General features: G+C 36.2%; 1 pseudogene; it reads right to left on the minus strand.

Annotated features, from left to right (window-relative positions):
• Window positions 1-4,033: 4,033 nt before the first annotated feature.
• Window positions 4,034-15,763, minus strand: LOC132604195 (uncharacterized; annotated as a pseudogene).
• Window positions 15,764-22,728: the final 6,965 nt, after the last annotated feature.

The raw sequence follows: 22,728 nt of genomic DNA on the forward strand, positions 1-22,728 counted from the left end.
TATGCTTATACATGTGCTCACTCATTATATTCCCTTATACTTACTAGCTGATATACTAGGAGTCGTTCTACGTGGTGGCCCTCCAAAAATATAAAGGTCGCAATCAAAACGGGTGCTGAGAGATTAACGTTGTTAACAATCAGCAAGTACAACATTCATTTAAGATGATATGCCCTTATGTTCCTTTGGAAGTATATGCATATCTGTCACGCCCCGAACCATGGCCTGAGCGAAACACGACACTCGGTGCCATACTGCATGTGACCGAGCGAACCACATGGCTTGCTTGTCAACATGGGCATCAAAACAATATACTCTATATATGATGCAATTTAAATGAGTCACGAAAATGTAATTTGCGGAATAAAGTCTTGAAATTATCTCATAGTATGAAATATCATGAAAACATAATAGTCTGCAAACATGAATGCACAACTGACTCTGTGAACTAACGTCTGTCTATGAAACCTCTAAAACATGTCTGAATACTAACTACCAGGACATGACCCTAGACTACCATAAACTGAATACTAATGCAGACTCCATGTTGAACCCCGAGAGAAGTAGGGCTCACCAACAAGCTGATAACTGAAGTGATCCTACTGCGCAGGTGTATGCTCTTGAAAACCGGTATCTGCACCGTGAAGTGCAGGCCCCGGGCAAAAAGGACGTTAGTACATCGTGAATAGTACTAGTATGTAAAACCTGCTGAAATGAAGAACATGGCACAACATATGTATAGGACATGGACTGAAACTGAATGTAACTTGGACATGAGCATGAAACGTGAGTAAAGTCTGAAAACAGTAAATCAATGGAAATACATGTATGTAAAAACTGCTTGTAACGTGGGGAATGCTATAGTATAACCGACAACATGGTCTGGTACTTGCGTCCTACCAGCAGAACACTCACAACCATGCCAGGGATATGAGATTTAAATAATAATAAGCATGTAAGGATCCAAACTGCATAATGAAGGTGTTGCCTCCTTGCTGACAACCCTTATCCTACGGTGGCTACGTAGTTTCAGGCTATCTGGCCGTATTTTCAGTTTACGGGTCGTAAACTGCAATACGGGTCGTATTTTGCAATACGGACTGCACTGCGTCTCTTCAGTAAAATGGACATAACTATTTGCACAGATGTCCGTTTGACCCCCATAATATTCCGTTGGAAAGGTATTTCAAAGCTCTACAATTTTCATCAAGGAAGTTTTCCCAAATTCCAAATAAATTTTGAAATACGGGCCGTAAATCGAAACACAGTCAGTTTTGAACCATGTGACATCAAAATGCCAAATTCCAGAATGTTCAGAAATTCTTGGTTTCAGTTTACGATTTGAAATACGGGCCGTATAGTGAAATACGGTCCGTATTTAACCATATGACATTCAACTACCAAATTCCAGAATGCTCAGAAATCCTTGGTACCAGTTTACGACTTAGTTTACGGCCCCGTAAACTGAAATACGTCCACTGTTCATGGGCGTAAACCACTATCTCACAACTGAACAGGAAAATTCCAATTCCCACATTCTTTATCTGATTTTTCAAGTCTAGGATCATGGTTAAAGCTTACATTAAAGGTACGAGGTGTTACAATATCTTTACGATAGATGCTCAAAAATTTAGTATAATATTCCCTGCACTCTTAGAAAAAAAAATAGTTTCTACTCACTTTTTGGGAGGACTTCGGAGAAATTGAAGGAACTGAGCTTCAAGCTAAAATGGGAAAGGATAAAGAGTTCCCTGTAATTCATATCAAGGTATGCACATATTAGAATATTTTACTTGCATATTTTTATTTAATACAACATTACACATACATTGTGCCATATAGGTTTATCGCTGCAAACCAAATTCAACTCAACAATACACATAAATCCTGCTTACCCACAAGCGTTGGAGCTCATCAACTGGTACCAACTTTTCAGCCTTACTTTTAAACTTGCCCTTCAACAACATATTGAATACTTTATTTGGTATAACAATTGGGCAAAAACAAACAAACATATGCTTTCAAGTTATGCATCATCCAGCTTCTCTACGTCATTATCGTCTCTTACAATAACTCCTACTCAGCAGCAAGTTATCCCCATTGCAGAAATTTCATCACAAACTTCTGTAAGTGTTTCACTTATTTAGATGTGAATACGTTTATTCACGAAACAAAGTAATATACATGTGCATTTCATCTTTCTTGATAGATTGGTGTTTTCTATGTTGAGGCAAAAATGTTTATTTCAAATGACCTGCAGAAATTGTGCTTGAATGTTCAGGATGCAAACAGAAAAAGCGCACGAAAGAAAGAAGAGAATGTGAATGCACAACATGTAATCGACAGACAACATTAGTGCCTCGGTATTACGTTTTCGCCATACATATAAATTCCATCCCCACAAAATATAGCATATGTGTACAAATATTAAACTCAATATGGTTCCAAGTGTACCTTCCAAATTGATCTTATCGATGGCAGTGGGTTGATTACGGCATTAATTTCTAGAGATATCGCTGAGAAGAGGCTCTCCATGACAGCAGAACATATATTTGAAACAACTTTGGTCAAGGTTTCCCCTTACTTATATGTAGTAGTATACTTCATATATGTTTTTTTATTTGGTATTTTTAAAATCATTTTAGCATGTAAAACACTATCTATATAAGCGTTCACATCAGCTTCATGCTTATTAGACATTTTATTAAATCTAAGAAATGACTCTTCCTGCTTGCAGAATCAACTCCTGCCCATTGACCATGTTCATAAGATGTTATCGGACAGACTGTTCCGAATTCAATTAAAAAAGTCATCCTGGAGAAGCTCGAACGACACACAGACAACTGTATCAATTATGTCCTACGTAGAAAGGAAACCAATCTTTCCACCTAGCGTTAATCAGAGGGACGCCAAAAAACTGAAGCCTCTAGCACAAGTGAGGTAGACATGGAGAAAGCAGTTATTGCATCTGACTCTTCAAGCACAAGGCCGAAAGGTCAACCACCCACACTAGCAAAAAAGACGTAAAAGGTTAGTGTACTCAAATTAGATTTAATTGACACACTTGAGATATAACATAAGTTAAATTTTCCTTTTCACTGTCTTTATACCGTTTAATTGCAGGAAGTGTCGTCCTTATTTGTGTGACCTTTGCTCACTGGAAAAGAGATATTTTTGGAATCAAGTTTGTACAACTTTGCTCGGTAGGGAGGAATGATCATTAGGAACTAAGGAGAATGAAGTAACAAAGATGATATGTAGGTTATTGAGCTTTTTTTGCCAGCCTCAACATTGCACATTCACACGTAAGTACATACGCAGCCTTCTATTAAATTTTTCTGATATTTAGTTTCTTTTTAGATCTTTTTGAAGCTCTTTTGTTTTTCATTACCTCTCCAATGTTCTATTGTTGAAAGGGGTTTTTAGTCATGTGGAATGGAACCAGATAACTAAACACATCTTCAAGAGAAGGATATGCAGTCATAACATTTTTTTCACTCTTAAGAGTAGAATTGGTGTCAGTTGATTAATGTTACTCAACTTCCTTTTGTTTTGTGCTTGCTGCCATCCTATACTTATGAAACTCATAAAATTCAAATTCTGAAATTTGCCTCTAATCTCGATGTAGTACATATACATATCAATGTAACACTTCTATTTTATATTAGAAACAGAAAATAGACCCTATTCTTGATGAAGAATATAATAGTAGGATTTTTATTGTATGAAGTGATGAAAAAATAAGTTGAAAATAGAATTAGTAACAATATATTGTGTAAGACCCCTTCATCCTTAACCAGATGTTTCGGGTTCGAGCTCTAGATATGAAGATGAGCTCTTCCACTTTTAATGAATCCTACGTGATGCAAATCTAGAATAATCGACCTAATGCACTTATTGGACTCTTAAAAACAGAAAATTTGCTAATTGTTGAATCGTTTGTTCTGCATGCTATCTTAAAATTTTAACCAGGAAAAAGAAGAGAATGTTCTACTACATTTGAAAACACCCCCCCCCCCCCCCCCCACACACACACATATATATTAAGAATGCAACCAAGTTTTGGAATGATCAATATTTTATTTCAAAGATCAGCAAGGTATCTAGTGCATCTAAAACACTTGAGGCCGAAGGAATTGCCCTGCATTTGCCTTTAAGTTCAAGAGTAAAATAATTACTTTGTAGAACTACTCTCACAACTCAACAACTGCAAAACAACCCTTGTCAACGTTAACTTATTTTACTTTCTCTCTCTCACTAACAAAGAGCTTAATTAATCACCAATGGCAGAGTCAACTGTTAGCTCTAAAAAAGATCATGTAGCCGACATGCATGCCGAGTTGGACGGAACGATTTCAGAATTCATACCACAATCAAACCAATATAATTACAAACGGTAAATAAAATTTGAATATCGTAAGTGCAATTGAAAAAAAAAGAAGAAGATAGAAGCACATCGCAAAACCACAGGCATTGAGAAAAGGGAACAATTGAGGAAGCTAAAGCTCACAAAAACTCATCCAGATCATCCCACAATGAGCCAATGGAATGGAATTGAGGAGAATACCTTAGAGGAGGAAATGTGTAGCCACTAACAACCCAACGACATTTGTTGCTCGTTCAAAGTCATTAAACCTGTAGAAACCAAAATAATTAAAAAAAAAAAAAAGGGGGCCCAATATTTTACATTTTCAAGCGGTATTCAATCTTTGGATGCTTGCATAGTCATTTGATCAGGAAGGATAGCAGCAAAGAATGGAAAGAATAGCACGTGGAGAAACACAAAGCTAATTGGGATAAAGCTAGCCGATGCCATGTATGTAAAATGGTTGATACGTAGCATATGCCATAATACAACGTATAGAGTAGCAGTTACTCAATAGAAGTTGCATCAGGTATCGTACTTATAAAGGTGTATTTAGGGGGTGAATGTCAAATGAGATTCAATTCAAGTTGTCAATATCAGCAAAGTACTAATTCCAACGCTTAATTAAGGAGAGAACCTTGAAAATTGACATACATGTTGAAGATACAACAACACAAATATACATATTTGCAGATAAAGTGATGCCAACGTATGTCTTGAAGGAAAAAAAGGGATGGGGGAGGATAAAAGAGAAGATGCATATCCATGAAACATAAAAAAATTTGCAGAAACTAAATAAAGAATGGATGCATCTCTAGGACAAAATTGATGCCATCATAGTAACAAATGCTCACATGTATGTACATAAGCAATTTACTGAAAAGGCAGACACGTCAAAAAAATAAAATTTAACAGCAGTTAGTCCATCAACCAAAAAAAAAATGTATTAGCAGTTGGTACATAAAACAGTTGAGAGAGAGTCACACATATTAACATTAGCTTCCAAGTACTAAGTTAGAAGGCAAATACTTTTCTTTTAAATGGTAAAGGTATTATTAATTAGCAGGCGAATATGTTCTAGGCGAATATATATAGAACTGCACAATCAAGAATCAATAAATCTACGCACAAATTTTGTTAAATCAAATGATCCTGAGGGATCCTTGTCAATTGTCAAAGTGAATGCCTATAATAGAAAGCCCTCCTCACTCCAGGCTTCAGCTTTTCCATAAATCGAAAACCTAAGTAGATTGATAAAATATTGGGTTAAAAAAGTAAAAATAATGGCAATGACAATGAGTTGTTCACTTCAAGGTGTAAGACCAAGTCTCATGAGATAATTATGTCAAATAAGCCTCAATTTAAATCTATGTTTTGTATTGTCTCGATAACTCGAAAACTGTCCATAGGTACGAATCCTAAACATGTTTCTCTAAAGATCTTAGCTAACCTGCACTTCTGCCAACGTACTGTTAGAAAATAAGTTATAGCCCATTCACAGTGTGTGCCAACTGTTTTAAGTGATTTGCGAATCTGGTGTTGTAACCCTCTTCATTTATTGCCCTTCTTGTTCTTGTTGTTCATCTGCTTTAAGTCTATAACAACAAAAAGAGCTCTTCCCGCAAACTTCTAACTACGACCTGAATAAGAACTGCATCACAAAAAAAAAAATCAGTCAAAATAAAATATCATAACTGCATTACCTACACACCTCCAAGTCTTAATTCCTTGCACAACTTACACACCTCCACATTCTACTTTTCAATCCTTCATTTTAAAAAAATAATAGTAATAATAATTTTTCAGAAACTACATTCTACTTTAGGACACAAATAGTCATTTTATCACTCCTCCGATGATGACTCCAAAGAATAACATAATTTGTCCTTAGTGAAGGCTTTTCTTTGCTGTTTCTTTTCTTGAATTACTCTTGACGATTTTTTACCGCGCTGCAACCAGTAAAGGACACATAGGCAGAAGGACACTTAAAAAACAACAAAGGGCAAACATAGCAAAAGGAAAATGCATTATCCAAAGCCTAAAGATGCGATTAAATCCAATTAGAGATTGTCTGTTGTAATGTGGTGTCAGTTTTGCAGCAAAGTATTTGAGAAGTTTTTCCATCACCAGAATACACAATCTCATTACCTCAAGTCTACATATTTGCTAAGGTTGAATAAGTAAAAGTTCCAATAGAAAATCCAACACTCAGAACCATCACCTTTTTTGATGACAAAACTCAGAACCATCACTTAAACACATAATGCAGTGCTACAAATTAATTCCACAAAATCCTTTTAACTAACCTCAACTCTACACTAAGAGCAAAAGTTATTTCACATCATATTCTACTCTCTTTAAGGACGAATGGAGACTTTAAAATTTATATCCTTACGAAATTATCCTTGTCATTTTCCAGCAATACAGCTCATGTAAACCATTTATCTTTCACAGATAAAAGACTTTCATTCCATAAGCAACACTTGGGAGTTTTCGTAGAATAACTCATTCCCCAATCCATGACTTCAACGAACTTAAAGAAATCAGACGAATAACCTTTAAATCAAAAAGAATAGGGAGAACTCCACAACTTCACATTTATCGTTACAAAATGCAGTGACACCTATAAGAAAACTACATGCTGAAATGTGAAGATATAGTGCCTTTTTTAACTAAAAGAGAGAACACAGTTTTTTTTTTTTTTATGACATGGGAACCCACAGCCGCTACCCTTCAGGTGCGCACAGGATAAACCCAGCTCCTGTGCAATAGCTCGCAAACCACACAGGAAAGGTAACCCGCACTAGGCAAGCCCCGTGCGACGAGCTCGACCCAGAAGGCAAATCCCCTGCTGTTGTAGGCAGGGAGTTTCGAACCTGAGACCTCCATTATGAAAGCCCCATGCTCAACCAACTGAGCCACCCTTGCGGGTAGAACACAGTTTCTTTGTAAAAGGAGAAACAATTGTCAGTAACTTATAGGTATAGCTCGGAGCCCCGGACTAAGAGAGCACATCTATATCTTTAAAATTGAATTTCTCCGTTCTAACACTTAATTGGACACAAAGAAACAATAATTTTATATTTTTCTACACTCATGATCCTCACAGATTAGACATTTATATCCCAATACTCACGTGTACTTGGCTAGAAAGAAAATTGAAAGTAGGGCTTGAGCTTCCTTTTGAGCATCAGGCTATTAGCAACAATATAGCATTCACTAAAGGACATGCTCTTTTTTAATCTACATAGTAGGAACCTAGCAAACAATTCAGAGTATGAATACGATTTTAAAACTAAAGTGAAAAAATATTGTGGTCTTTGCTATTGGTTGATGTGGTGATATTAGCTCTCATATTAAGAAATCAGACGTTGAGGTGGATGAATTACAGTCAAACTATTTCATAGGTAAAACCATAAAACGTACCCAAGTTTTTCATGAAAATGTATTGATCAATCACCTTGGATCTATACCTAAAAGCTGAAAGAGGGAAAGAACAAAACTTACCTCTAGTTCATGAGTTGTTTGATCTGTCAGAATAATTTTGGTGACTTTCTGATTGCTTAGTCCATTTGTGAAATGAGAGAACAATTCCACTCTTAAACCCCCAAATTTCAAACCTCAAACAAATATCTCAAACTCCTAAACGAAAATATAAACTAAAAGAGCATAAGAAGAACATCAATACACAAAGAGTCATGCCATAACTCGCATCAATAGAAAAATTCAACACTTTGAAAGAGTATATATAACACAATTCCCTGTTGAAGATTTCTATTAATTCCTGCATCATCTCATTGACAATTCTTTAATTAGACTCACAACGTTGTAATCTCATTGCCTGGAATCTTTCTGGACTGATACAAATGATTTCAAGAGTGCCCATCATATCATACTTATTCTGATAAATTTCTATTAAGAACCACGAATGCAGTGGATTAAAGCTTCAACGTACTTTTTGAACAAAGGAAAAAAAGTGAAAATATCTGCTAAGAATTATAATCTCCTTCTTCTTTCGAAATATGTAAGCAATGTCAGAAAAAGGATTAAATACAAATTAAAAGATTCACGTAAGAGAGATCACCATTAAAGGTCTGGTAGAGAGAGAGAAAAGGGAAAAAAAACATCTAAAATAAGTTGATTTGTCAAAGGAACTTTTCTCAGTTGTTGATACAGATTATCCTAGAAAATTGCAACATGAAACTTCAAATGAGTTGACTGAGGCATACAATCAAACAACTTGGATGCACAATCCACTTCAAAATTCAGAGTCATTGTTGATTTTCATAGACCAGTTTAACTCTGCGCTAATCAGTTAGTAACAAAGATAAATTCATCAAAAAAACACACGATGTATGTGCAAATCAGGCAGTTACAAACATGCATGTAGAAATCTTAGCTAGAAACTATATCCAAAAGAATAGGAAACTAAGATACACATACCAAATGTGATTACTAATATTAATGAAGCAGGACCAGGAAGATCCCAACCTATTTCATCACCTGAATATCAGAGAATCGAAGAGAAACAGGTGAGGAAATCGGAAGACCAAAAAAAAAAAAAAAAAAGAGCAAGCATCATAACGAAACAAACTGAGAATTCTTAAACATGACTTATATTCTACATACAGATAAAAAAATGATTTAGCAGAAGTTGAATTTCAGACTTCAAATCGTAAGCAAATCTCATACTTGTGTTGTCGGAATAGAAGGAAATAAGCGAAAAGAAAACATACAGAAATAGTGTAGCTCCCGAACAGGAAAAGATTGAAGAAGGAAAAGTTGAATTCAATCAAGAGCATTGTTTGAATTCAATCAAGGGCATTTTAGCTATACAGAAAAAGAGAAAGGTGAAAATCAGTGAATTGGAGAGAAGTGGAATCCAGTAGTTGCACAAGTAAGAATGTCAGAACAGGTGCACTTAAGGAGAAGCGCAATAGATGTGTCACGTGTGAGATAAAGCTATAGTTTAAAGTGCAAATCACATGACTTTTTGTACAACTCTTTTATGCAGCGTTCGAACAATTTATTAGTGCGGGGCACATATTGGAGATTTACAAGTCCACTCAGAAAACTACTGAATGCTTCTACAGACAACGCATAGTTGTAGCCTAACATTGTAGAACATTTATATTGCAAGGATTATAAGCCTTTTCATGCCTTAGTTTGAAGCTCACTAATCAACAGGATATTAGCAATTCATCCGTCTGTCAAAATATAGGCAATTCCTGGTTCACGTAATCAATATTGCACCATTTTCAAGTCCCATTAAGCAGATAATGGAATGCCACAAAGAAGATATACATGCCTTAAAATTTACTAACTCTGTATACATTGAGAGACAACAATATTAAGTAACCTTTACCGTTGATAGCTAAGGGTTCAGCTGCCGAGCAGCAGCTTTTGGGGGAGTCATCAAGCCATGGATGCAGTAGGAGGGTTCAATAGTACGATTTTTTTTTTCTTTTGGTTATAATAGCTAAATGCAAGCCCAAAGTCCTGATTTTTCTGTCCACATTCTCCAGGAGTTAAAACCTTATCAATCAGTTATGTGTGCTTCAATCCCAAACTTCCGCTCACCAATTCCAATATTAAATATTTGCATGATTGTCTTGTTAAGCGATTTAACAGAACATACTTTTATTTATTTAGTTATGTCTTCAAAATTGCCCCTCGCGGCGGCCTGATATTCTTTTCCAACAGCCAGCCACGTACTCGAAATTGAGAGAAGCCAAGGCATCTACTACTCGAGTACTACTCGAGTCTCAGCTACAAAGCACCTTCCCCAAGGCATCTTTCTCCGATTTACTTTTCTTCTGCTATATTTCTTTACATGGTATCAGAGCCTTATCCATAGCCGTAGTTGGCTTCTGGATTTTATTTCAAGATCGGGTTAGTGGTAGATTCAACTGGTTTCTCTATATGGATTTAAGCGGCCGTGTTAATGGACTGGGAATGGAGTTGTTGAATCAGTCCAATTACAAGGTATGGAAGACATATATGGAGACAAATCACGAGAAGCAGGAGGACTCTATCACTCTCAACAGTGTCTTTCATGTTCCAGGTATGAGGAAAAATCTATTTTCAGTTGCAAATGCCGTAGATGCTGGAAGTTATCTATTATTTGGCCCACATGACGTGAAGTTCCTTCAAAATATCAAAGAACTCAAGGCAGATATTATTCATACCGGTAAGAGAGTTAATGATTTATATGTCTTATCTGCCTCTAATTCATATATTGAGAAGATGAGTAGCAATGATAATACATATCTGTGGCATGCTAGACTTGGGCATCTTAACATGGATAAATTAAAAGCTATGGTGAAATTCAATCTAGTAAAAGGATTACCAAACTTAAGCAACTTTGGTGGAGGAGAGATTTGTGAAGGATGTCAATATGGGAAGGAACATCGACTTCCGTTTGATAGATCCTTGTCAAGATGCAGTGCTCCTCTAGAACTAATTCACAGTGATTTGATGGGGCCAACAAGAACTCCTTCATTCTCCGACTATTCTTATATGTTAATTCTCATTGATGATTTTACTAGATTCACTTGGGTTTACTTTGTGAGGCATAAGTCAGAAGTTTTCAGCAAGTTTATGGAGTTCAAAGAAACGGTTGAAGGCGAGCTCGGTTCCAGAATAAGGCGGTTGCGGACTGATAATGGTGGTGAGTTCACTTCTGAAGAATTTCTCTCTTTTTGTCGTCAGCATGGTATTAAAAGAGAACTCACCTGTGCTGATACACCACAACAAAATGGAGTGGCAGAAAGAAAGATTCGACACTTAACCGAGACATGTAAAAGTTGGCTTCATGCCAAAAATTTACCTAGAGCCTTATGGGCTGAAGGTATGAAATGTACAACATATGTGATCAACAGGATGCCGCTTTCTCCAAACAACATGAAATCACCCTATGAATTAATGTTTGGAGAAAAGCCTAGCATCAAACACCTAAGAGTTTTTGGCTCTATCTGTTATGTTCATATCCCAGTTTCTCAACGAAGCAAGTTGGATGCCAAGGCAAGGAAATGCATTTTTGTTGGATATGACGAAAGGAAAAAGGGCTGGAAGTGCATGGACCCGAAAACTCATCGCTTCATTGTTTCTCGTGATGTCGTATTTGATGAGGTCTTCTCGATTTACTTTTTCTTCTACTATATTTCTCTACTTGGTATCAGAGCCTTATCCATAGCCGTAGTTGGCTTCTGGATTTTATTTCAAGATCGGGTTAGTGGTAGATTCAACTGGTTTCTCTATATGGATTTAAGCGGCCGTGTTAATGGACTGGGGATGGAGTTGTTGAATCAGTCCAATTACAAGGTATGGAAGACATATATAGAGTCATTCCTTGTGGGAGAGGATTTGTGGGATGTTGTTAATGGTAGTTACACAAGTCCTCCTATTGACGGACCGAAAAATAGCGACGCATGCAAGAAGTGGAAGCAAATTAATGCGAAGGCGGAGTTCATCCTGAAGAGGTCCATTTCTCACAACTTGTTTGATCATATTATTAGGTGCAAATCAGCTCATGAAATATGGAGGACCCTCGATCGGCTGTTCAACAAGAAGGATGAAGCGCGACTACAGATCTTGGAGAATGAATTGGCTAACACCATTCAAGGTAATCTTTCTATTGCCGAATATTTTTTAAAGATTAAGAACTTATGTTCAGAGATCTCATTATTAAATCCGGATAAGACTATCTCTGAAACACGAATGAGAAGAATTATCATTCGTGGTTTGAAGAAAAAATATATTCCTTTTGTTACATCAATTCAAGGATGGGCTCAACAACCATCCTTGGAAGAGTTTGAGAATTTGTTATCATTACAGGAGCTACTAGCCAAGCAGATGGCCAGTGTATGTTTTAAAGAAGGGGAAGGAAATGCTCTTGTAGCTTACAAGAGGAATTTCAAAGGAAGACAAAAGCGAAGTAGCTCAAGAGAGATGACACATTCTCAATTCCATGAGGGGTCAATCTCGCCAAGACAGAAGGAAGAGTATTCTAATAACGGTAAGAAGACTATTAAATGTTATCGATGTGGTGAAGTAGGACACATAAAAAGATTTTGCCGAGCCAAGAAAAGCTACATGGCTCAAACTGAGAGAGCCCCTGAAGAAGAAGATTGGGGAAGGTGCTTTGTAGCTGAGACTCGAGTAGTAGATGCCTTGGCTTCTCTCAATTTCGAAAGAGGCAGGATCGTTGATTCAGGATGTGGGCACCATCTCACTGAAGATGAATCTAAATTTTTCAACTTCCAAGAAAACAATGGTTGTGATGTCATTGTGACAGCAGATAATACGGTCCATCACGTGGAGAAGGAAGACACTGGTGTCATCAAAAAGCAAGAAGATTCCAAAGACGTTCAGACTAGTGACGTGGTAGCTGCTACCGAGGAAATCAACGAAGCAGATCCTGAAACTGGTAATAAAAGTCTGGACGTAGAGGGTGTTGAAGTAGAACCTGTGCATGAAGTTTCTGAAACTATATATGACAATGGTGACCATTCTGGAGAAAGCATTGAGGGAGTTGTAGTGGAAGTTGAAGTCTCTGGTCAATCATCCACCGTATCAAAGTCAATCACTAGCTCAGATCAAATATTGGAAGCAGATGGAGAAGCTGACGGTCAAATAAATGAAGAGGTTGACCTTGAAGGCTCAATTTCATATGGAGATACAAGCGGTATGTTTTTTGGAAGCTCTGAAGCTGCCAAATAATTTATTGAGGAGTTGAAAAGGGAATCTAGTGGTGGATCCTGTGTTGGTATTGAGGCTTCGAAAGAAATTCATGGTCAGATCGTCACCGACTCAGGTGTTTCTCCAGATAACACAATTGTTAAGGAGCTAAGAGAAAGGGGGAGTCTGGAAACTCAAGAATGTGAAACTCAGCATGAAGATGATTCACGTGGTTCGCAAAGGCCAAAAAGAAATATTGTCAAGTCTGGCCGTAACAGAGATGAAAATTTTATCAACACACATTCATGTTTCTTTGGAGGCCCAATTATTAGCGGAAAACCATCATCATTTGAAGAAGGAAGAAGTGTCGAAAAAGTATTGCTGAGATATTCACCAAGACAAGTCCAAAAGCTTCGTCTGAGTTCTTCCACGACAAGTTCAGGATAGCTTCCAAAAAATTACTTTAAGGGGGAGTGAAAAATTAAAGTTAATTTTTTGGAAGAATAAATATCATACATATTTAGAAGAGTTTCTAGAAAGTTATAATGTAATATCTTTGATATATATTGTATTAGGAAATGTCTAGAAATTCTAGACACTTAGATATTTTTAGTAGAGGATAGAAAAATCTAGATATTCTAGAGTAATACTAGAAGATAAAGATAACTAGATTTTTCTTATGGATGGATCTAGAATGATATCTAGAAGCATCCCTAAATAAGTATAAATAGGGGTGACACTAGGCATTTGTAACCAAGCCAAGCCAGCCCCAATTGTAAGTCATTCAAGCCAATTCAAGAAAGTCTTTCATTCATAACCAAATTCTCCTTTTCATAGTTTCCTCTTCTTTAGTTGAATCTTCCGATCTTAGTTACGATCTTGGGCTAGCAGAAGGTTTCTCCGATTTACTTTTCTTCTGCTATATTTCTCTACAATTATATCTTATCATGGGCAGCAGTGAAACTCGAAACCTCTATATGCTCTAATACCACGTTGAATTTTTCAGCCATCTCAAAAAAAGAGCACACTTCTATTCACTTAAGTATATTTCCAACATGTTTTTCCCAAATATTTCTCAATAAAATGACAGAACTACTACTATAGGGTTCACAAATTTTTACAATTAATACCAAAATAATGTGCAAAAATTAAAACTGCCGTATAATCCAAACCCCAGAAGGTTTAATCTATAAATATATGCTTTTTAATTGTCTTGCCTTTTTAAAGATTAATTTTTTCATATACCTATATTAACATATAACCCTAAGCAAAGGATAACAAAAATTATTTACCCTCTGTTTGGATGGTTGTTTCCCGTGGTTCATTAATGTACAGTATGGTGTTGTATTGTATTGTACTGTATTAATGAACATAATATTTAGATAAACTGTATCGTTTGTTGTGGTTTAATAACACTTATTGTTTGGTTTGACTGTATGGTATCGTATAATAACTTATAAGTTTACTAAAGTAAACTTAACTCTTAACTAGAAATTAATTTACATATATTAATAAAATTCAGATAAAGAATAAAATAGAAACTTTAAGAAATAAGTAGATAGTTAGTGGGGTTGGTGAAGGGGTGGGTGGTTGTGGGATGAGGATGGGGTAGTGGGTGGTAGCATGGGTGAGTGGTTGTGGGGGTGGGTGGTGGTGAGAGGTAGTGGGTGGGGGTGGTAGAGGGGTGGGTGGTGTGAGGTGGGTGATTGTGGGATGAGAGTGGAGGTGAGTTATTGTGGGGTGGAATTGGGCGGTGGTGAAGGGTAGCGGGGGTAGTGGGGGTGTGTGGCAGAGGAGTGGGGTAGTTAGGAGTGGGGGTGGGTGATGGGGTGGGGGTGAGGGGTAGGGGGTGGGGGTGAGGTGGAGGGTGAGGTATAATGAAAAAATAAAATATGTAACTAAGGAGAAATCATCAAATTTATAGTTACAAAAATTGAAACTTTTCATGATTATATAAGTATAGAATGAACCACAAATTTATAACACCGTATCATATAATTTTAAAAATAATAAAAAAAATATGATTTCATAAAAAATTATATATTAATGAACCACGAGAAACCCCATCCAAACAGGGGGTTAGGAAAAAGCAAAATTAAACTAACCTGCATTTAACAATTTTGCAACCTTCAATAAGTTCAACAAAGTGACGACACTGAGGACACCTCTTCCACTTACCCTACTGTCTTCAGACCATTTAACAAACAGCTGGGGACCCACAAGATTCCGACAAGAGATTGGGTCCAAAATTGGTTACAATTTAAAGACAGACACGGAATTTCGCCAACGTTGTCTTCAATCTTGACGGAGATGTATTTTACAATACAGTTGATACAGCAAGGATGAACACAGCGATTTTGGTTCTTGAATTTCTTATTGGATAACAACATAGGCTCGATACAAATTTCACAGGTGAATGGTTGAGATTCACGTGGTAATTCCGTCACTTGCAAATCGTGTTGTTGGGTATTTTCTGAATGAGTTTGGCTCATTTTTTGGCAGTGTGTTTCCCATGATCAGTGTGTTAGAAGTGGTGAGTGAAGCGTTTGGGTTTATTGTTAGACTTTGTGATAAGGGAGGAGAGAGGAATTTGCAGAGAATTTTGAAGGAGATGGAATAGTAAGTGATAGAGGAGCCAATACCATTGACCTACACCCTTTAATTAACATGCCTTTAAGAGTAAATATGGTAATTGAGTTTATTCATCATATTTCTATTGTGAAGCCGGGACTAACACAGTTACACATATTGTACGAAAAGCAGTCTGAATCATATATTAAATTTGGACTTATTTTAATTGTACATGATTTTTTTTTTCAGTTGGGGTCCGCTTCATTTTAACAAGTATTATTACTTGGTTTATCACCTGCATACGTGTATTCCATTTTTACGTTATCATATTTCTTTACTTTTACACTTTATTTTATTACTCTATTATAGAAAGCACATGAAATTATATCCTAAGCAAGGACTAACATGTGTACATTTCAGAAGTTTAACATTAATTCTACCTTTTGTGCTTTTGCTTTTTAGGTCTCCATGTGTCCGTAGTGTCTCAATTGTCCTTTCGTTTCCTTTATTTGGCATATACTCCATCTGTCTCAATTTAAGTGTCTAAGTTTGACTAGACAATAAAAATAGATTTTTGAATCTTGTGATTTTAAATTACAAATGTGTACAAGAAAATAAAATATCATTTGAATCTTGTGATTATAAACTTGACATGTAGGGCATTTGAATTGTCAACTTACTAAATATAAAAAGAGACGGACATAACCAAAATAAGATAAATTTTAACAGCAATTGAGAAATTAAGGGAAAAAATAAGAGGAAAAGAAAAAAATATGGAGACTCGCTAAGGAGTTTCATTTGTGGATTGTTTCTTCGCTTAATAGCTACCCCTCTTAATTTTCCATTGCTCCTCTTTTCTTTGATATTTAGTTTTTCATTTTGTTGCTTATTTTATTCTTCTTTGCACTTCTCTGGTTATTGTTTCTTCACCTTTTCAAAATTTATCATTTTATATTTTTATTTAGCACTTTGAGAATTTTACCTAGCGATTAAAATTATGTGATTTACCATATTACGTCCACTTTTTTTAATTTAAACTTCTACCATTAAGAAGTTTAATATTAATTCCACCTCTTGTGTGTTTACTTTTTAGGTCCCCACATATCCACAGTATCTCAATTATCCTTTCATTTCCTTCATTTGGCATATAATCCCTCTGTCTCAATTTAAGTGTCTAAGTTTGACTAGACAATAAAAATAGACTTTGAATCTTGTGATTCTAAATTAAAAATGTGTATAATATAATAAAATATCTTTTGAATCTTGTGATTATAAACTTGACATCTAGGATATTTGAATTATCAACTTACTAAATACAAAAAGAGGCGGACATAATCAAAATAAGACAAATTTTAATAACAATTGAGAAATTAAGTAGAAAAATAAGAGGAAAAGAAACAAAATATGGAGACTCACTAAAGAGTTTCATTTGTGAACTGCTTCTTCGCTTAATCGTTTCTCCTCTTAATTTTTCATTGCTCTTTTTTTTTTTGATTAAGCACCGGGTGTCCGGGTCTCTTAGAGCCCCGACTAATCCCGGGGGTGCACAGGCCCTCGGCAAGGAGTTTCCCGCAAGTGCACCACGGTTAATTCAGGTTTTACCCAGTCCGATGGCCCTCAGAAATTGTTTGCACCCAGTGGGTTTCGAACTTGAGACCTTGAAAGGGAGCACCCCAAGGCTCAAGTCAATTGCCACCAAGCCAACCCCTGAGGGTTAATTTTTCATTGCTCTTCTTTTCTTTGTTATTTAGTTTTCCATTTTGTTGCTTATTTTATTCTTCTTTATAATTGTCTGGTTATTGTTTCTTCACCTTTTTAAAATTTATTATTTTATATTTTCATTTAGCAGTTTGAGAATTTTATTTAGGAATTAAAATTATGTGATTTACCATATTACGTTCATTTTTTAAATTAAACTTCTACCATTTAGTCAATGATTAGTTAGGATATATACTTGTAACATCCTGTAAATCCGAGTTAGGTGTGAATGTGTAAAAATCTAGTGTTAACAAGATATTATATCTATATGAATCCATTCTTGATGAATTCGGGTGGAAGATGGTCGTTTTGAAGTCAAACCAACAATTGAAGTTCTTAAGGGCTCTTAACTTCGCCTAAGTTTTGGAAGGTCTGTTTTCTGGGCGATTTTCATGAAAAATGGTTGCGAATTTGGAAAAACTTCCTTGATGAAAGTTGCAGATCTTTGAAATATCTTTCCAACGGTAGGTCGCCCAGCTCGAGCAAAGCTATGTGCAAAACGTTATGTCCGTTTTACTGAAGGGCACAAAAGCTGGAGAATTCGCCCAAAGTACATCCGAAAAGTACGGGCCATACTTTAAAGTACGGGACGTCCTTTTGGACGTACTTCTTCCGTTCTTCACTGGTATTGGCAACCTAAATACGGGATACAAGTACGGGACGTACTTGTAGGCGGTATTTTCTCCGTTTCTGGCAGAAAATTTGGGTTTAAATTGGGTATGGTCTTATTTTGTTCCCTTTTTTTTTCATCCTTCCAAACCTTAAGCACGAAAATCATCTCTTCAAGTCTTCAAATCAAAGGTAAGAACACTCTTAACATTACTAATTTATTATAACATCAAACCCATGATTCTTGTGATCAAAACTTAGGGTTTGCAGCATAATTTTTCCTAAAGTGATTCAAGCTAGGGTTTGGGTGTTCTTCTGTTACATCCCGTATTTTTGAACGTCGGGTTAATTGTAAGTTGAGGTGGGGCCCACACGTCAAGATTTTTTTTTGGGACATGTGACAAATTATATGAATCACATATGTGAAGTTAAACACAACTCAAGAAGGACCCTTGAGCCAAATCAAAGTGGAAGTCCTCCAAACGAATATTTTTAAGAAAATATTTTCGGGTGACCTGACTTTGGGGGGCAAAAACTGTATTATAAGTTTGGAATTTGGAAAAATACCAAGAAATAGAAGTTGTAGATAATTGAATTAGCTTTCCATCCATAGGTCGTGGGTTCCCAGGTGACGTCGGTACAAGGAGATATGGACGTTTTAAGGTCGAAAGGTCAGTGGGCTAGGCCCAACTCGGGACCAACCGAATTGGCCCAAAAAAATGAAAAGAAAAATTTAGGCCCAAGGTGAGAGGGTGGCCGGCCATACCTGGTCCAAGCCCACCAAATTGATTAATTTCCATGTGTCAAATTAATATAAGGGGCCATATATGCATAATTTTTTCATTAGAAACTTCAAGAACCAAGAACAAAACACAAAGAAGAGCAAAAATAAGGCCATTTCGGGTTTGGCCATAGAAAATTCACCCCTCCAAATCTTGCCTCAAAAATTATTTTCTTGTGGTATTCCTACTAATTCAAGGGTCCTTTACAACTTGGTGTAGTTGTTTTGGAAGAAGGAGCACTTATTTCTTCAAGTTGACAACTTGTTCAAGTGAAGGAGTTTGTAGAAAAAGGTAAGAATCAATTCCTTTTCTTATGTTATGAAGGTTTGTTTATGTTGTGGTATGTGAAAATGAGTAGAAATTATGGAAATAAGGAAGTTTGCAAAGTGGGTATGTATATATATATGTAGCCATGAGTGTATATATGTTGTATACATATATGAGTTGAATTTTATGTTGTATTCTAGTTGTGGTTATGGTGAAAATTATATTGGGAATGAAAGTTGAATGAATTTTGGTTGAAGTTGGAATGTAGAAGATTATGTCACTTTAGAATGATTTTGTGATATTATGGAAATGAAGTTGTTAAGGTGTGAATTATGATTATGGTTGATGAAATTGGAAGATGGAAATATGTTATGAATATGTAGGTTGAAGATTTGAAGTTTTGGGTGAATTATGTTTTGGTGGAAAGTTTGTATATTTTGTATATCTTGTGAATATTTCGTAGGAATGATATGAAATATTTCCAAATTATATTGTAATGATCTAGATTAATGATGAATGTGAAACCATTGAGATTAGTTTGGAAATTGAAGTTGAAATGAAGGTTATGACATTATGTTGGAAAGATAGCTAGTTAAGTTATATTGTGTTTATAGTGATTATTGTTGTTGTTGATGTTGTTGTTGGGTTGTTGTTGATTGTTTTGGCCGAGTTAAATTCTCAGGGATGCTATATGTATAGGGGAGATGCTGCCCAAATTTCTGTAGGCAATTATGAATAAAGATTGAATACTTAAAGATTGGAAATTGAGAATTGGTAAATGTGACCAATTGCAGATTTTGGGCGAAACGGGAATTGAATTTGGAAAGGCGTAAAGAGCATACAAGGTATGTAAGGCTATCCCGATTCTTCTTTTGGCATGTCCTAGGGGTACTAGGATCGGATTTGAGCCTCGGAAAGTATTCTGCTCATCGGAATCTGCATTTGAAAATACTCCTTTTTCATTCAATGGAATTGAACCCTATAAGTATGCTTTATTGAAAGAATTGTGCAAACTTCTGCAAATTGTCTAGAAAATTATGGAATGTCCCCAGAACCTCCGTAGGTGACTTTATAAGCTTAAAATACGTAATTTGAGTCCACCGCTTCGTTTGTCCCGAGGTGGGCCCACTATTTCCGATTTTACCCTTTTGTGTTTATGACTTGTCTTCAAGCATTTTTCTTAAGAAATATTCTAACTACTCTTTTAACTACTAAATAAAAATTGTTTTAATATTTCATTAAGCCTTATGAATTGTTTTGAAACTTGGGAACGATCTCAGGAAGATTATGCTTCCGTAACCCATTTTGACATTCGGATTTCACTTACTATGACTCCGTTCGATTTCATTAATTTGATCTGTCATTCGATATGCTTCATTGAGTCTCTAGAAATATATATGGTATTTTATTGCATTTAGTTTCTCACTACTCCATTCGTGGATGCCTCAATGTTTCCCACACTGAGCCCGGGCCAGGATATGTTGTCAAGCGTATTCCACTGCATTGTTCGCCGTGCCTCGATGTGAGGGGGCAGGTATATATGTACATGGGTTGTGGAGTATGCTGTGCCATGTACAAACATTCTGATATGATATGATCTGATATGGCCATCTGATATGATATGTTATGTTACGGGGTTATCCCCTATTCTGCTCCTTATGTGTTGTGGCACCAGCGTCGGGGGGGGGGGGGGTGGCCACGTTCTGTTTGCCGAGTCCCTTGGCAGGGGTCGGATATGATATGGTATATGTTTCTGTACACACTCCTCATGTTTTGGAAAATATGCATTTGATACTTCGGATGTTACACTCACTCCTCTGTAAGTTCTGTTTCGGTTATGATCTTGTTCCGTAATGGGACCAGGTACGACATATGTTTTCAGCGAATACTATTTATGCTATATGATCAGCATTTTGCTAATCTGGATATTCAGTTCATTTTCTGTATCTTCTGCTTCGATTATGACTTTGTTTACTACGTTCCGTGCTTTACATACTCAGTACATATTTCGTACTGACCCCCTTCCTTCGGGGGTTGCGTTTTCATGCCGCGCAGGTACAGACGACAGGTTTGCTGATCCGCCCGCTTAGGACTTTATTCTGCTATTTTGGAGCGCTCCTTTATCCGGAGCCTATATTTTGGTACAGTCTTCTGCTATTGTATATATGTATGCTATTCAGGGGTACGACGGGGCCCTGTCCCGTCTTATGATTCTGTTATGTTCTGTAGAGGTCTGTAGACATACTTGTGTGGGTTCTGTATATGTTTTGGGTTACTATGATCTGTGACGGCCTTATCGGCTTCCACGTGCTATATCTGTTCACCTGAAATATCTGGTAGCGCTAATTGACTTTTATATTGATATATTCCGCAAATATGCTCGTTTGGGTTATTGGGTACGTTTGGGTGTCCAGCACGGACACTAGTCACGGCCTATGGGGTTGGGTCGTGACATCTTCATTAGGAAAGTGAATTGTTAAACTTTGTTTAACATATTACGGTATGTCTCTTTTAAAAATCTTTTTTGACTATAAAGATGATTTGTATGTCTCTTTTAAAAATCATATTTTGGCTATAAGAATGATTTGTATATCTCTCTTTTTGGAAACTTATTTTGGAATGAAAATCACTTTTCAATCTATTGTTGGAAGTATAAATTTTATTCAAGATTCTTTGATGAATGAGAGGAAAAGTAATCTTTTTAGTTTCTTGAACTCTAATTCATGTCTAAATAGTAGTTAATGTGTGTGAGGGGACAAACCCACGTTAAACCGAGATTGTAACAAACCCTATATATATATATATATATATATATATATATATATATATATAAGATATTATGAATGTTTTCCTCTATGAGAGATGCTTAATAATGATGGTTAAGAGTTGGTAATGACATTCTTATTGATAAATTGAGACATTGAAATCTTTTGTAAAGGAGTTATACATTTTCAAAACATTGACTGGAATGACTTATTCTTTCGATATGGCATAATGAACTTTAAGGTTGTTGATGGTGTGACTATTTTGAGATAAATTGTGAATCGGCTTCTATGCTATGGACCTTGTTGCTGTGTTTGCCTTGCTATTCTGGAGGAAGAGTAGCCACTATGGATCCTAATGTATTAATTGTCTTGCCATTTGGGAGGAAGAGTGGCCACTTTCGGGTTCGCTACCTGGGGTGTATTAATGGCCTTGCTATTTAGGAGGAAGAATAGCCACCGTGAATCCATATTTCAGTGTATTGCGCAGTGTTTAGGGAACCTCTACGGTCATCCCTTCGATGTGATTGATTCTTGGGCCTGTATTGGCATGTGTGATATTCTTATTCTCTCATGGAACTTTTGTTGACAATCATGATCAATTTGAAAGGCATAATTGAAAGTTATAAATTGACAAAAGGCTTTGTACTCGGTTTTGATAATTCTTAGTGAGATACATATGCTGAATATCTATTTTTATATTGATTAATGGCTTTGTAAAATGTTTAATAAATGATATTAAGAATCAAAAAGTGGAATGACTGTTTTTATACTATCCTTTCAGAATTGATTTCTTTATGTATTATTATATTTTATTTTTATAATACTGTTTTCCCCGAGGCACTCACTGAGTATGAAAGTACTCAAGCATACCATTGTTGTTTTTTTTATGGTATGTTAGGTAACGGAGAAGAGCAGGTTCATGATACTCTCG

Source organism: Lycium barbarum, chromosome 7 (genome assembly GCF_019175385.1).
Source record: "Lycium barbarum isolate Lr01 chromosome 7, ASM1917538v2, whole genome shotgun sequence".
Lineage (NCBI taxonomy): Eukaryota > Viridiplantae > Streptophyta > Magnoliopsida > Solanales > Solanaceae > Lycium > Lycium barbarum.